Raw genomic sequence first — 18433 nt, 5'->3', positions numbered from 1 at the left:
AGCCTAAATTCAAGTGATAAGATTGCTATGATTAGAAATGTGATTTCTAATAATATTTATTTTGTTACTAAAATGCATATATTGCGATTTAATAAAAAATTCCTTTGTAGTTAGGGAACCAATGATTTGTTCCATTTTAATTGATTTAGCATTATGTAAACATTTAAAACAGTTGTTCTGTGCAATTTAATATAACAGTAGATACAAATATTACTATATTTTTGCATTTTTCTATTAAACATTCAGAATTCATATTACAGTTAAAGTAATATTGTCTTTTGGCCAATGGAAAGATTGTGAAAGTCATTGAGGACCATGCCACCAAAGTGACATGTCAAGTAATTTACTTGGTGTACAACCTCTAGATGATGTCTGCTGGATTATCAGAGGCATTTGAAGTATTTTTCTGAGTCCCAAAAATTCTATTGCTGACAAATAGTTTCCAATTAGATGGTTGTTCATGAATCCAATGTTGTGCTATTGTAGAATCTGGGTATACCTCATCAAAATGTATGCTAAAGGCAGTAACAACTACCTTAATTTAAAGTTTTGGTAGTGCAATTTGTTTTAAGGGTGCTAATTTTGATTTAGGACAAAGTAAATTAGAAGTTGTATTGTTGGTGTATACAACTTGTATGTAATTGCAACAGCCATAACCTTTTTTAGAGGCACTGGAGAAATTTATTGAGTAGAATTAATAATACTTTCAATGTTAGGTTTGATGGAATGATTTATTGTAATTGATTCAATTAAATGCAACTGGTTGTATAAATTGAGCCATTGTGTTAGTAACATGTTGGGTAATATTTCATCCCAATTAATTTTAAGTTGCCACAATTGCATAAAATGTTTATGTGAGAAAACAATAGGACCAATGAATCCTAAAGGATCAAACACACTTGTTATAATGGACAGAATATTTCTTTTAGTGTGTTTTTTAGAATCATTAGAATGAGTAATTCGGAAAAGTAGCGAATAATTCTTTGGAATAATTCTCCTAAAGTGTGTAAATTCTGTTCTTGATTTGTAGGAATGGAAAAATTGTGTTACGAAGAAATGGTGCTATTATTGGTAAGCTATTTATGGAGTGGAAAATCATATTGTTGAACTTGTTACGAGACCAACATAAAAAATAAAAATTATTTAGAATGGCTTAGAGGATTGTGGAAAATCATTATCATTTTCATTAGCTATTTGAATTAGACATCTGATGGTTAAATATGGTGCACAAGCGGTCCCATATGTTACAGTTCAGAATGCGAAGTGTTTTATTTCTTGATTTGGAGTTTTACGCCAAAGAATATGATGTAAATTGGAATCACTAGGTTTAACTAATACCTGACGACACATTTTAGCTACTTCAGACATAATAATGGATTCTGAGTCTTAAGCAATATGGAAAATAGGTCTTGGACTACAGGTTCGACTAATAAAGTATCATTAACTTGAATTTTAGTAGACTGGAAGGCTTGAATACTGGATAGTGGGGTAAATAGCACACATATGATTAAATTAACAAATCATTGGAATTGTGTAATGACATGTGACCTAATTCTAAGTATTTCTGAATGAAAGAGGAGTAGTCCTTTTTAAGGTTGGCATTGTTGACTAGTTTTCTTTCTAAAGATAATCTATTTTTAGCATTAGCAACAGAATCACCTAGTTGAATGTTATCTTTGCGTGGTAACAACACTACAAATTTGTCTTAGATTATTTCAAGTAGTGTTGGATTGAAAATGTTTTACACATTTAGAGATTTCAGTAACTGAAGCATCAGTATTAATTAATTCAATTTTCCAGAAATTCTGTAGTATAGAGTGTTACAAGCAAGAAAAGATATGACAGTATCTATAATTTAGTTTCCTGAATAATAGGATATCTGGAATTTCAAATGAATTTCTCGAGCAATATAAAATTCAAATAGAATTGAGCTCCAATCAGTTTGTCATTGTTATTTGTTGGGATCTGCTAGAAATATATTACGAGGAAGATTAAGATTAGAAATGTCAAAACAGCACATTACACTTTGAATGAAAAGTTCTTATTGGAGTGTAATTTAAGTAACACTGTATTTGGATTGAGATGAGTTATTTATGCCTGAAATGGGCATAAATAATTTTTAATAAATTTTGGGTAATAAGTCCTAATTTTTGGGTAAATTTATATGTGCAAAACTTTTCCTGGCTACCAGAATCTAATAAGATTCTACATGAATGGTAATTACCATATATATCACTGGTGTTACATATGGCTGTTGATAAAGTTTATTTTCGTTTGACTAATCATTAAACGAACAATAGGTATTGCCATCTAAATTAGAATGATTAATTTTATACATATGAATGAGTGTATTATGTTTTTTTGTACAAATCATACATAGATTTTTTAAGTAATACTCATTAATAGAATGGCCTTTATTTAAACAAATAAAACAATTATTATGCCTCAAAAAGTCTGCGTTCATTAATGGACAAATTTAAAAATTCTTTACATTGTTGTAAATAATGGTTTTGATTTACAAAATAAACATTGCTTAGACTTAAATTTTGAATAAAAACTGACATTATTTCCTTTAAATTGCTTGTTATGATTCAAGGTAAAGTGTGTTAATATTTTCTAGAAGTTGTCTGGAATTAAGAAATTTAACAAAGTCTTTAAAGATAGGAAACCTTTGATTTGACAACTTTTCTTTCCATAATCTTGAGGTATGTAGTCCAATTTGACGACAATAAATTCATTGTGTTTACAGGAAGTTGCATTGGTTCAAATAAATCCACATAAGACAAAATTTCACTAATAAATTTGGATAAAGTATCTATACAGATTCTCTTTTTATAGAATCTGACCTTAAAATGCGCTCGGCATTATGAAATGCAATTATATATTTTTTATCAAATTGTGTTTTTTTTAATAATTCTAGAGCATTAATATAATTTTCATTTGTTATTGGTAGATTTTTAATAATAGTTAAGGCTTCACCCTTCAAAGAGGAATGTAAATAGTGTAATTTTTTAATATTAGATAAATCTTCTCTATTAATAAAAGCCTAATAAATCAACTGTAATAAAAGTATATTAATGGGTTGTAGTTGTTTGTTTAAATGTTGTATTTAAACTAAATTTTTGGTTAGATGATTTTTTACTTTTATTAAATGTTGTAATTTGGACTCTACAATACACAAGTCTTTTTTGACTTGTATACAATCCGAAGCTAAAACCTGATCAAAACATTCCAATTCAATTTCTGATTAAATGGTTTCATATTGCAATTGAAGAAGATTTGTTATTTTAATATGTAAGGTGGGAATATCACCTTGTGAAGGATCATAATTGTTAGTAAATGTGCAGTCCAAGTTATAACAGCCTTTATTAACCCTTTTTGTCTAATTAATTGTTCAGTATCCATATTAATAGTAATAACTTAAATTAACAATCTGAATTAATAAAGTAAATTAAATATGATTTGAATCAAATGTTATTACATAAATGATGAGACAATGTAAATTAAATGTAATAATAAATAAAAAAGATATTACTTAAATGGCGTTGTAGATCAAATTGCTGCAAGCCCTTTTATTATAGTAATTTGTTGGAACATTAAGATTCTTGAAAATGTTAGATTATATCTGCAATTTCAAAGTTGCAGATTACTCCTGCCACAGGAGAACAAAAAATGTTGAATAATGTGTCACCTTGGTCCAATACCTCAGTTACGTTTAATTATTCTAAATATTTTATTTGCTGGTTCATTCAAATAAATAAGTATTTATTTTGTTTATAATATAAATAATTTTTTTTTTAATAATCTTTGAACTTGTAATTCATATATATATATAACATTATTGTATTAATTAATTGAGTCTTTGAAGGATGAAACAAGACTAACTAAATAAAGCATTAAACAAATTCGTTTAATAAGAGTAACAAAAAAAGTGAGAATTTATAAAGAGTAAAAGAAAGAGTGAAAATTTATAGAGTAAAAAAAGTGAAAATTTTTATTTTTGCAAATAAAAGAGGAGGAAATGAAACCTGAATCTTAACACTATAATAATTAAATAACACATTCACATGTTATAGTAATTTATATATCTTTTCCGTGGATTTTTTATATTTCAGAATTTATTGTAAAGTTATTACAGATTACAATTACATTTCAATTAATTTATTTTGATTTTCATGAATTGTAATTTATAACATAAATGATTGCGGTTTACTTTTATTCATGTTTATAACTGTGATGTATTGATTGATTTACATGGCATTTCTCCCGCCACCACCCCATTTGGTCACCCTTAAGCGTAAGACCAAATGTCTGTGCCACAAACAGCTACTGAGTCTCGAATCAGTTTAGTGACCAGTATCCTAACTAGCTCTTAGAGCTAACCTAATTGCATGAGTGAACTAAGCATGGTGCTACACACCACTTTGTGTCCCACCACTCATTTGTCATATATTTACTAAAATGGGTAGGTGCATCCCGTCAACTACCAAAATGTATGATATTCAATAAATTGAATTTATCACATCAAAACAGCAATTTACTGCTACGCCTAGGTTGCTGAATGCCAGCAAGTACCTGTCCACCAATATTAAAGTGCTTGGAGCTTTAATTGGCTGGTGGCTAGCCATAATTCTCAAGTAGCTTCCTACAGCAGTGAGGTAGGAATCTTTCCTTTAATAAACTACTGATGCCGGTTTAACAAAGCAATGACATCAAGGAACACCCACGCGGTCCGACAATGCGGCTCACACCACATTGACTCGCTGCTTATGAGTGGTCAATTTTCCCCTTGACCTCTAAGTTCCAGGGTGGCCTGAGTTCTGGCCCCCCCAAGAGCCGGACAGTCAAACATCATATGTTCATTCGAGTAGACCTCCCTGCAGACGCACAGCTCATCAGCTGCCAGGCGGAACTGAAACAAATACTGGTTTAAGTTCACATGGTTGGAGAGCACCTGGGCACCTGGCGAGGCATACCATCCCCCAAGTCCTGTATAAATCTATACAAGCACCCTCTCTTAGTCGTGGTGTGCCATTCTTGCTGCCATGCATCCATTGCGAGACTGTAAAGCCTCCTCTTTAGGCGGGAGCTGGGCAACTGAACAAAATTTAGAACTGGTGCATTGTGATCACCATTCAGCTCCGTTACAGGCCCAGCTCGAAACCGCATCCCAAATACCTTGGTCTCCCTGCCTCTTTGCAACTTCCACCACTAAATTGATTGGGAGAGCCTTTCCCAATATGGTGGTAGTCTCGTTAAAAACATCACTGCATACTATTAATGCTCTGAGCTGGGCACTCCTTAAATTCTGAACAAGCGTTCTATTTCTATCCAACCTATGCGCCCAAATGGACGCATCATAAGAGGCCATACGTTCGAAGACACCTCTCTGTACACCATGTACAAATGACAGCCCGACAGCTTGTAATCCTTTCGAGCAATCCTAGACACTACTAACTGTGTAATTGTGTACTAACTGGTAACTGTGATGTATGTTGCACTTGCGATAATGTGGGATGGTAGTAGAATGTACTACTATTATTGAAACTACTATTATTTTTTATGAAAAATAAACTTTTTTAGTGTCTGAATGAGTATCAATACAATGTTAACTGTGGTTAAATGTTGTGATGAAGAAAAGTATATTTTTTAACCTTTTGTTATGTAACAAACAGAAAACAGTAATTTGTGTTATATTGGTATAGCTGAATTTTTTAAATAACTTTTTTGTATATTTATCATTAGTTACATTTATGTAATAATTTCAGGATCAGCATTTTATTTATTTTTAAACATCATGTTACTGATAATTCTGACACTGGTGAAGGGCTCAAGCATCCCTCAGAGAAAGTTAGTTGAGTTTTGAAGCATTCATTGGCAAATAAAGTAATTTTTCTTGAAATTTTTCGTAACATTTAGAATGTTGCAATTTTTTTATATAAAACTTTAAAACATTGAGCTTGAAGTGAATTTTTCATTATTCTTTATATAATGGATTATTCACCTAGTCATTTATTAATCTTTAATTTTATATTTATATTTTAATTTATATCTATATTTTTACTTTAAAATATTCATCAGAAAACATTTGATTTTTTTTGTTGAAGCATGTGCGTGGGATGTGGCAATGGAATTTTGTAGCATATGAGAAATGCCATGCCTGGCATAAAAACCGTTAAAAACAATTAAAGGTTTGATCAGAAAATAAGAAAATTTAGGATTCAGAAGTTTGTAGAATTGTTACAGCTAGTAGTAAAAGACGTACTTGTATTGGGTATCATAATTTCTACTTTATTTCGGAATAATAATATGATGTAAAAGAAATGCTTATGTCTTTATTCATTTGTTTGCTGTGTTCGTTTTATGTTTAACTGTGTTGTAAGGTAGATTGTTATTGACTTGATTTATGATGTGACTAGGTTAGATTCTTGTGGGAGGGAGAACACATTCTGTCTTGTCAAACTGATGAACCAAATAAAAATTTTATTTGGAGGTATGAACAAATTTTATGACTGAGAAGAAAACTACCATATTCTGGTTATTTTTGGATCCCTTCTACATATTAGGGTTTGCTGTTTATGGTTTAAGGCCTTTTAAAAAGAGAAACACACACAATAATAAAAAATAATTTTTTGTCTTTATTTTCACCTTATACCATTTAATATTGGGCCAGTGTTTACATTTTTTATTCTTCTGTAACATTTCTATCTGTCTGGAATGGAACAGAATGCAGGAATGTTAGGGAATGTTTTATCTCCCTATTTATTGCAGAGCCTGGACATCAGTCCCTTGCTACTGGGTCTTTCTATTTATCTGTAGGTATTTAATTTTTTTTTTTACGACTTATTTATTTTTAGTTTGTATTTAAGATGGACAAAGTTTGTACTTATTTTTACTTATATAGTAATTATTATCATTGAAATTTTTTTTTTGTGTTGAAACAATGTTAAATTGAGTCATGAGACTGTGCATACTGAACATTTTATATAACTGTAGGGATCAGTTCCAGGTTCTTTCTTAATTCTGAAATAAAAAATGCAACTAGATTTAATAAAAAAATGTGTATGAAGGTGAGTCTTCAATATATGGGTTTCACTCTCTTCACTCCTGTGTGTGTGCGCATGCATGTGTGTGTGTGCTTGTGTACACATGTATGTTTGTAAATGAGGTAGTACATTTTAAAATATCTCTTCTAAATTACCATTAATAAGTAAAGAAAGTAGAAAAGAATATTTATTTATTTAAATCAAAAAGCACTCATTTTAATTAGTTTTTAAACTTTAGAATTTAAAAGTAAAAAGTTCTGTACTTTATTTAGTAACATAATATTGTACATTAGAATGGTGCATTAAAGATCTTTTTTTCTGTTCAAATTTAATTTGGATAAGATACACTTTGAATAACCATAATGTGAATGGAATATATAATTAATTATAATGAATAATGTATTTAATGTTAATGAAGTATCTTTTTATTGTTATTTCATGTTAGGTTTTTATTGTTTATAAACTATAAAGAATTTGCATACAGTGCTGTGTAGTTAAATCTCCACCTCCATTGGTACTCATCCCCCAAGATCATTGACTCATTTCCTCCCTGTAATTTTAAATAAACTGAGAGTTTTACGCACTCTTTGGCAAAGCATACAGTTAAAGTAAGTTTACATAATAGAACTGTATAAGGCTACACAGATCCTGAACTATTCTGTTCAGGATCTTATATATAGCAATATTTTTATTTCTGATAATCATTAATTAAATTAAAATTACTGTTTATAAGAATAACAAACTAAATTTAATAACAGTGATTTATTTAATTAAATAAAAATGAACATGTCTTACTTTTTTTAGACATTTTTTATTTCTAAGTGGCATTTTTTAGTATGCTGGTAATATTTGACAGAAAAAAAATTATGATCTTAAAAATTGCATGAGACATGATTACCTTTATGCATAAAAAAAAAGCTGTGAACAGCATCCATAAAGTTTCCATGATTTGAAACCTTTAACCGAGTACAATCTTGGTGTTTGGGTGAGATAAACAGTTTTTTTACATTTAAAAAAAAATTGTAACTGTTTAATCTTTAATCTTTTATTTTTAAGAAATTTTTATTCTGATACCAGTTATGAAATAACTACAGAAGAATCAAACATCTCTTATCACTAATCTGTGGAATTTCTTGTGCTGTGCTTTTAAAAAAAATCATAACTGTCATAAGTACATTCATTTCCATAATATAAAATGTTTTTTTTTGGCTAGTCACCAATCAGAAAAAAAAAAATTATAATTTTCTTTAAATATTACGCTCCAATTGCTCATTAACAATTTGAAATTAACTGTAGTATGGGTCTAATTAAATGGTTAAGTACTTACATATGAAATTATAGTTCCAGAGCTGTTCTAAATTATTTCTATAAAAAACCCTATGCTGGGTTTCTATATTTATGCTGGTCAATTTACAATTGATGATCAGTAATTTTTTGCACTCATTTTGGATAAATGGATGAAATTGTTGTAGAGTATGAGGTAAGTCAACTCAACAAGAATTAATATGCAATGTAGCAAAGAGGAAGTTGTAAGGTGTGAATAATAACTCTGAATTAGATTTTAGTACTAGGCACAGGAGTTTGCACTTCTGTGAGCTGTTTAAACAATGAGGGTTACATGATAAAGAAGATGTTAGGGGAAAGAAAATCAGATGGAAATGTCCATTTGGATGTTTGGTGGCAACCTGACTAAGGCCTAGATGATAATTTAAGATATTTGTTCAGTAATTGGCTGGAATATATATGAGAAAGGAACGGAGAGGGAGGGTGGTATGACCATAATCATCACAAGGTGTCTTTCAGAGTATCAGGAATCCTGTCTTGGTTATGCCCCATCAACTGAGAAATTCAGTGCTTCCACTGCCTTGATGTATTTTTACTCATGTTACAATTACCTTGCGTGCTGTATCTCTTTGGTCTGTTATTCTGAATTTAGGGTTTTGTAGGAGTTGACTTGAACCTTTCGAACTAAAATATCAGTGGTTTGAAGTCGTGAGAAGGCTGCCTTTGGACTATTATTATGGAACAATATTTCTTTCCAATGACAGTAAGATTGTCTGAATGCTTATTCGTTAAAGCTAGACTTCTTAATTTTCTATAAAATTGCTATAAAAATACAAACGCAACAGTTGCAATGACTGATTTTCTTATGAAAACCTGATTTTAATTCTAATTTCTTGAGATTATTTGCCAAAGAATTATTTCAGTATTGTCTTTAACATTCTGTTAAATTATAGTAAACTTTTCTCTGAAGAAAAAAAAATTATAAAATTTTTTTTGTTTTACGCTCCACCTTCAGAGAATAAAAGAGAATTTGAATGTTAATGTGTGTCATATTAATAATTTCAGTGCTAATAAAAACTGTACATTACTGTTAAATTTTACAGTACTAGAACATTAAAGGAATGCGAGTTATAGTAATTATAAGTAATATGCATTTGTAATTTAATATGCAGTAATAAGTCGAATAAGAATCATTAGCGGCTCGTGTATAGGCACTGTGGAACTGCAGCACTCCCTATTTCTACTTGATATTATTCATAATTAGTGAGTCCTGTTTTCTTAAATTCTTTCTTTATATTTGTACAATATATAATTCTTAAGCATAATGTCAGTAGCCATCCCCAAATTTATGAAAAAGATACAAAAATCTTTCTATGGAATTATTATTCCAAAATTAAAGGTTAGTAAGTTGGTAATGGTTGTTTATTTTTAATTTGATAATAAGATTTGAAAAATGCTTATTTTTTAATTCTATTCTATTATTTTTTTTTAAAGTTTAATTGTCTGGATCTATTAAATATCAACCAGTATATCTACTAACTGAGCTGCAGAAACCATTATATTTCTGAAAAACAAAAAAAACAATTTCATTAAACACTAGAAATTATAACTTATAAGTCCTTATCAGATTAAGTACTAGTAATTCTTTGATATGGGTTTTTTGAAAAGTTGAAATTTAAGATTTGAAAAAGTTCTATTTAAAAAGTTTGTTTTTTTTCTGAATTTGAAAACATTATTTTATTGTTTTTAATAAATAGCAGATGAAAAATGGCAAGTTTACACTAATAATTAAACCTATTTTAAAGTAGCTGATAATTTCTACCAACTGCATATGAAGTACCAACATTATATTTGTTAGAAATATATATATTATATGTGATTTTTTAAAAAATAAATTGTTTGATTTTAATAATATCTATATCGCTTCTAAATGGAAAAATAACTTTATACATTTGATTAAATTTAAATAAAATTTATTAAATAAAACACTGATTGAAGAACTATTTCATTATTTTTAATGCTACTGTTACTTATTTTTTGAGAATATTTGATTATGTGTGTATAACAGTTATTTAAATTTAAATTTTAATACTTACAAAGTGTAAGGACAATGGATTAATGCTAAAGGTGTACTTCAGTGTAATTTGTGTTGCTCTGGTTAAAGATCTGTAATGAAAAACAGCAAGCACACACAGTATTATAGTAGTGAACAGTTCAAGATTAAACCTTACTGTCTGATAATCAAGAGAAGCGGATGGCAACCTAGAGCTGACAGAAGAGGATGTAAGCAAAGTAAGAGCAAGTGAGGTGTAGCGGTACCCTCTTTTCCTTTTTACAATAAGGATAAGAGGGGGAAATGACGTTATTCATTCTCTATATAACCTTTTCTTATCTCAACTAACCAACCATTCTTCCACTCAGCCTGCTGCTTGACAAAAAGTATTTAAGAGATTTAATAAAAATTTAGTTAGTTATAATAAAATAACATGTACTATACTTAAATGATGGGTAAAAAAAAGAGATAACTCGTCTGGTTTCATATATGGTGCAACTTTTATATTACCTCTTTTATAGCTGACATAGCATTAAAGAGTATTTGAAATAGATGCATGTGCACTTATATCTCTTGCAATATTGTGTAAAATTTTGTTAGAATTTTATACTTAAATATTTTAATAAAAAAAAAAATAACTTAAAATAAATAAAAAAAGTATTTTAAGAAAAATATACTTAATCTTAATCTTTTCTTTAAGCGATAAAAACGATTAATTTTGCAAATAAATTGTGCTAGTATAAACTATTAAATTGATGCATTAAATAATTTTTAAATTGTAGAATGTCATAACTTAATGATAACAAGAATTATAAAAGTATTTTATATAGCATGTAGTAACTTGCTCATGAAGGATTTTATTTGCTAAATAGAATCCATTATAAAGTAAAAAGTTCTTTAATAAAAAAAATTGATCTTTCCCATTACAATAATCATCTACAGAAGAGAAGGTTTGTGTAATTACTTACCTGTGTAATGAGGTGGTTAATCCTTATAAAACAAATAAAATCTATATTACATTGTCATGTGTTGTTATGTTTAAAAAGATTTATTAGCATGATTTGTGTATTATTTCTTTAAATGAGTGACTAGGCATTTTGAATATTGATGACCCAATAAAGGGTTGTTAAGTAGATCAGTTAAAGAGAGATCAGCAGTGATGACTGAGGCAGGTTTCAGATCTTTAATCTGTAGTGGTTCTTTAAAGAACTGCTTTGGCCTTAATTAGGCAGCTAGAGTTGGATGATTAGTTTCAATCTTTTTGTTCTAAAAAGAAGTATTTTGGTTTGTCTGCAGTTGACAAAAATATCTACAACTTCTTCTCAAAATTTCATTTGGATCTTCACTGCAGTGATGGGAGACATCTGATGGATTAGGTCGGTGCATATTACTGATAAAATGCGTTACTTATACAACCATTCAATACATACAGAGACAAACGTTTTTTAAATAATTTAGCTACAAAGTTATTTTTTGAAATAATCTTCATCTACATTTACCTCTCCCATTACTTTTCTTGTTTATTATTTTATACCAGCAACAAAATTTCTTTGTCTTGAATTTTGTGTCAGTATGCATATTCAAATCTTAGTTGATGTTATACTTGATTCCTTGATTGTAGTGATTCCTTGAGGAATAAAAAAACAGTCCAGAAACAGTCTCAACATAATTTGTTTTTTTAAATCCACCTTAAGACTGTAAGGTGGATGTAATGGAAGGCTCTTGAAAAAAGTGTTGATTGTGCATTGTGTGGATTAACCAGTTGAAAATTCACACTGTTTCCTGTGTCATGGGTATCACATAATTTTCAAAGCATGTTGTTAGCAGTTCACTACTAATAGCCAACAGGAGGGTAATTGGTTAGCCTATCCAAAATTACAGAAAATTGAACTTCTAGCAATTTGATTGATCAATAGTATCATTTTTACTGGTTGGGTCTGGAATTGTTTCCTGATTGGACAAAATTGGGAAGCTTCCACTCTATGCTTTGTCATTTAGATTTCATTCTCATAGTGATGAATCAAGGTCTTTTTGAGCCAATAAGTCTTGTTCCTATTTTTTGCATGTTTTTGTTTTTTCAGTTTGTTAAGTCTAATTGAATGATTTTTTCCAATACATACATTTTAAGCAATATCTTTTTACTTAACTTGATCATTTAATACTGCATTATGGATTTTGAGATAATTTCATCGGTCTTAATGGTTTTTGGACATTATCTTCTTGAGTGGATGTTTGATTACATTTAAATTCAGCAGCCCACTTTTTTACCATCGAAAAGGAGAAGAATCCTTTAAAGTGGAAAATTTTTGTAAATCCACTAGGTAAACCTTTTAAAATAAACGCTTTATAACAGCTCCAACTTCAGTTTTATTCATTTTCCAGAAAAAGTCAAAACTTAGCACAAAAATGATTATAATTATAATTAGCACAAAATAAAAAGAACTAAACACATGTGTCTGAAACTTTGCAACACACTATCTAAAGGATCACAGTTGACAAACATGGTAGTTATATGGTCATTTATGTATCAGACCAAGAACCTTCTGAACAACCATGTTAATTGAAAGTAATAATTATTAATCAGTGAGTCTGAATTAAAAAACTTCTTTTAAAAATTTTTGCAGAGCAGAAACTACTGTAATGATCATTTAACAAATGTAGACTTCTTTGCTATTGTTAGTTGCTTCTTATAAACAAGGTGCTAGCTGACCAGTTTCTGTCAAATAACTGTAATAAAATGTTTTATCATAATGTGTGTTTTCCGTTTTAAAACAACCATTATTTTGATTATTGAGGGTTTTTAATTGTTGAAATGAACGTACAGGTTTTTTTAATTTAGATAAATGATAAATAACCATTCATAACTGATGCTTATAACTGGAAAACCACTGATCTGAAGTATTTAGGGACATTAAGAAAATATTAAGTTACTAAGCACATAGTAGGAAATATTTAAAAAAACCTTTTGTGCACTTTATGGATGTAAAGTGGTGTTAAGTTAAAGATTATTGTTAGTTTTTTCTGATTTAAAAATAAAAAAATTAGTAATGAAAGTGAAATTGTGTAGTTAACTGATTAAAGATTCAGGATAATTTTTGAATTTTTATGAAGTGTGTTATTTATTAAGCTTTAGACTTATTGAAAGAATGTAATGTTTTCATAACAAGAATAATTAATACTTGTGTTTAATTATAAACAGAAGTATTAAATTAAAATTTTATATGATTACTCATATCATTCCTATGTCAAGCGTATTTAGACAAGTTTGATTAGAACAATTCAAAGTTCACAACCTTTCATATTTTGCCATATGAATTTATATATCTGAAATGCTGATTTTATTATAGAACTGTTTGAATATGAACTGATAAATTGTTGATTTAATTTCAATACATTAATTTATTTATCTGAATATTTAAGTTAAAAGTACTGTCTCAAATAAGTTTGAAGGCAGCCACCATTCTCCTTTGCTGTACTGTGTTCCCTTAATAATAGCAACCCAAAGGGGATATTTTGAAATGACTGATATAAATTGATATGAAAATAAAGCAAAAATCAAAAAACAAGTTATTAGTTGATTGATTTTTTACAAATAACTTTCTTTTATAAGATATTAAACTCTTCTTCTAAGAACTTTGAGTTCAATGGGTACACGCCAATAAAAAAAAAACTTAATGCAACATAATTTAATACTTTAAAACTAATGATACTTTAAGACATAATTTAATTTAAGGCTAGTCATTTCTAGACGAGAGAATCTATTCTCAGGATTTTATTGATTATCTGTTATCAGATTTCTGGAAGCAAAAGGAATAGTAACAATGAAAATTTTATTAATAACTAAAAGAACCCACTTACCAACAATTTTTTTTATGCGTTCAAGCGCTTTCAGAATAGAATTCCATCATCAGGAACTTAGAAATGTATATTATATTCTTAATAAAATTAAAACTTAATTGTCATATGTAAAGTTGTTTATGTAAAGTAATATAACACATGATGACCACTGTTATGTTTTATATACTTTACATATGACAACAAATTTTTAGTTTTATTAAGAATATAATATACATTTTTAAGTTCCTGTTGATGGAATTTGATTCCAAAAGTGCTTTAACACATAAAAAAAATTGTTGGCAAATGGATTTTTTAATTATGAATTGTATAATCGTACCAACGGGCCATGCTTGATAAAATTATTATAGAAAATTTTATTGTTAAATTGAATTTTTAATTACTCTCTTTATAATAAAAATAATTTATTTATTCATTCAATAGATGTACTTAAAAAAAAAAAAAACATTAAAAAATTGAGTATGAATACGATTGTATCATATTAGTTTTTTTTAATTAAATTTTTACAAATTAATCACTTAAAAATTAATATCTATCTAAATAATAATTAATATTGATATTTTAAACTATGTTATGCACTAGTTCAAGACAGAATGTTAACAAAGAATTACATTTTTTCTAAATTTTGTTTCTTTTAAATGCTGAATTTTTTTTATAAGAAAATATTCATAAGAAAGGAAAGGTAATGAGAATTTAAAATTTTGTTATTATGGAAAGGATTAAAATTTAAGCTTTATCATATTCAGGGAAATTGCAGTAACATCTTCTGCAAATTTTGACTAGTTTTATAGCAAATCTAAAGAAATTGTTTTACTTTTATGATACGAGAAGGTATCATGTTAAAGTAAAACTATTCTTTGATTTTTGTCTTGAATCAAAGGATTTTACTAAAAGATTTATTTTATTAAATCTAGATTTACAAAAGTTGTAACTGATGTAAGTCAAGTATTTACCATAAGGTTACACATGGATAAAAGGTAGGCAGTTTTGGCGTTCCAAATGATCTTAAAACACAGAATTAAGAAGGGTAGATCTACATTCTATATGTAGAGAAAGCATTTAGTAATATAGAATTGAATGAATTGTTTAACATTCTAAAGAAAGTAAGGCTAAATTTTAGAGAGAGAAAGATTGTTATGCAATCTGTAAAAGAGCAGTGATAATAATAGAAAATGAGGAAGACAGGCTGTAATTCAGAAAGGAGTGACGGGCGATTATATATTAGACTAAATCTTCTGCTTCCATTGCTTTCTAACTTGTGTACAGAAGAAGTAATGCAGGAATTGGAGGGTAAATTTGAGCTTGAAGTAAATTCTATCCAAGAATAAAAATAAATATATTGAGATTTACATTGTTATTTAAGCAGTAACAAAAAATTAAGTAAAAGAAATTTTGAAAGCACGGGTTCATTGTAAGAAGAAAAATTAAGTTTGTAAATAAGTAAAGCAAAGATTATAATATTAGAGGAGTGAGGATGATGAGGAACCGGATAGTACGGTAAGATAACACAAAATACCAAGACTTGAGAAAAGTTTGTTATTTAGGTAGTAAAATTAGAAAGGATGAACAATGCTTGATGAAAATCAAAAGCAAATTAACACAAGAAAGAGTGTTTTTGTGAAAAAAAGCCTGCTAGTATCATATATAAATCTAAGAATTGGAGAATCAAAAAAAAAATATTTGTATAGAATTAGGCTTTTTATGGTAATGAAATATGAATCATAGCAAAAGCAGAAAGGAAAATAAAATAAAGGCCTTTGACATATGGTGTTATATGATGCTTAAAATTAGGCGGATAGATAAGATATAAAATGAAGAGGGCAGGTTAACAGAAGAGAAATTTATGGGAGAATCTAGTAAAGAGTTGAAGATAATTTGGGTAGTAAAGAATTGTAGAAGGTAAAAACTGCAGAATAAAACAAAAATTAGAATATTTAAAACATTTAATCGAATAGTATGTGGAATGTAGTAACTATGTTTGAGTTAAAAGATTTTCACGGGACAGAAGTAATTAGGGAAAAGTATCATCCAAATGACTGATCATTCAAAAAACCTTACAGTTATAGATGACTCATTGTGGATAACAAAATTACTCATAAAAATTGGCATAGCTGTTCTCATTAAAAACAAGCATCCTATGGCAAAATAGGGAAAATGATAAGGTTTTCTATTGTCCTAGTACCATGATGAATATTCTGTTGCATATCACTGTCAAGCCTATTGAAATACAGGAGAATTCAATTTTATCAAAGGTACCTTTAATCTTTTCAACACAGGGATTATATATATATATATATATAGGATATATAATCCTAGTGAATATCATTCGTCTCATGTAAAGGAACTGTAACTAGTTATATTTGTATTTCAAATCCTTTAAAAATATTGCACCTACAAGAAAATTTGGGATAGTTCGTGAAAAAAAAAATAACCAATTTATGTATCCCTTACTGGTGTGAAAATTTATTTTTTATATATACATTACTACTTTAGAGTGAAATTACGTAAATTGTTACCAGATGCATAAACAGAGCCGATATGTTTGCCAGTTTAGTAGAATTAAATTCATTTTATGATTTAATTCGGTAAAAATCTGTTAAAATATCTATTACGATTAAATATAACGTAGGTCAAATAATTATTTTATAGATTAATCCAATTTAACTTAAATATAAGCTTGTTTATGATGAAAGAGAAAACATGTCTCTTCAGTACATATTTTATTTTACAGTTTAAACATTATTTGTAGTTGACTGCTTTCCGTAGCGATGCTGCCTGGATTACATGTAAAACGTCATACTGCATTCACCTGATGCATCTCGACGACGCGTAGTTAACCTAGTAGCTACAGGCTGTGCGAGAATATACAAAACGACAGCCTTTATTAGTCAACAGTAGTGGATTAGTTACGTACGTTTAATATGTTGTTTGTTCGACATCTGATGTCGATAGATTATTTCGATTGTTTTATATGATTTTTATTTATGTTAAAAGTATAAACATTTAATTTTATTGTTTCTATTTTATGGAATCGTTAATGTTAAAGCAAATTTGTATATCTTTGTTTATTAAATAACAAACACGATAGAGGTTATAAAATTATTTGTATGACTGTTTTTTTTGTGTTTGTTGCAGTGACTTTATAGCAACATTACCAAGTATGACTTAATTTTTTTTTTCAGCGAAGTCTTGTATTGAATAATAGTTATTGGTTTTATTAGTTAATTTTATTTATCTGCGGGGTTAATTCATAGTGAAATATTGTTACAGCTTTCTAATTGAGTTCACTATTTTTTTATTCCTGTGAAGTCTCTGGGAATCACCGTTAGGTATGACTGAGTGTAAGTGAAGTGTAGTCTTGAACAATCTCAGGTCGACCAGGTAAGTACCTTATTAATTTTAATGATTATTATTTTACTGTATTACAATACCCGTGTAGATGGCATATTAAAGTACTACCACTAAGCTACCTGGTTATTGTGACTATCGGTTACAATGCCCTAAAATCGTCGGTTTCTTTTAAGTACTGTAAATATTTACTGTATTTAATATTAACATTTCGTTTATTTCTTAATACCAGAATGTATGCTATTTAAAGTTAAGGTAATTGTTATTACGTACCTTAAATACGATACTTTTCAAATTTAAATATATTTTGAAAACATAATCTTTTTTCGTTATTTAGTACAATTTTGGTGGTCGAAAAGAATAATAACAAAATTTGGGTCCAGTCCATTATTTTCTCGTTTTTATAAAATGTTGCTGTGTATAGAAAATATTAAATTGTTCGATAATATAATACAATAGTAGGGTTTTCAACGAAAATAAAAATATTAAACCTTATCTGTAGTGAGTTAACGATTAGAGCAGTGAAAACGTAGTATTATCGTGAAGAATTTCATGTTGGTTAATTGGAGATGGGTGTCTAGCATGTCGCATAAATTCACATAGTTAGGTTTCGAATGATGGTGAAATGAATGTTTGATGTTTCCTGAAAAATTTTTTCGCACTTGCCCACATCCTTTCTATTTGATTACATTTCTTCTCACTTTGTTCTGTTAGATTTGTAATTAATTATAAACGTAAAAGTTGCGTGTTTTCTATCTTCAACGACTACCAGAAAACGGTTTCTTTTTGTTTTACGGCAAGTATCGCCAAAAAACCACTGATGTTTAGGCATTAGACCTACCTACAT

At 28.6% G+C, this 18433-nt stretch overlaps 1 protein-coding gene across 1 annotated transcript in view; it reads left to right on the top strand.

The window, feature by feature from the left end:
• The first annotated feature begins 17335 nt into the window (after positions 1-17335).
• The window catches only part of LOC142324143 (uncharacterized), a 616229-nt gene continuing 615131 nt past the window's right edge, over positions 17336-18433 (top strand). The window contains exon 1 of the mRNA XM_075364836.1: positions 17336-17619. The gene's annotated coding sequence lies outside the window, so the exon portion shown is untranslated. The remainder of the gene's footprint in view (positions 17620-18433) is intronic.

This window comes from Lycorma delicatula, chromosome 4 (genome assembly GCF_047948215.1).
Source record: "Lycorma delicatula isolate Av1 chromosome 4, ASM4794821v1, whole genome shotgun sequence".
NCBI classification, from domain to species: Eukaryota; Metazoa; Arthropoda; class Insecta; order Hemiptera; family Fulgoridae; genus Lycorma; species Lycorma delicatula.
This window is presented reverse-complemented; position numbering and strand designations above follow the sequence as displayed.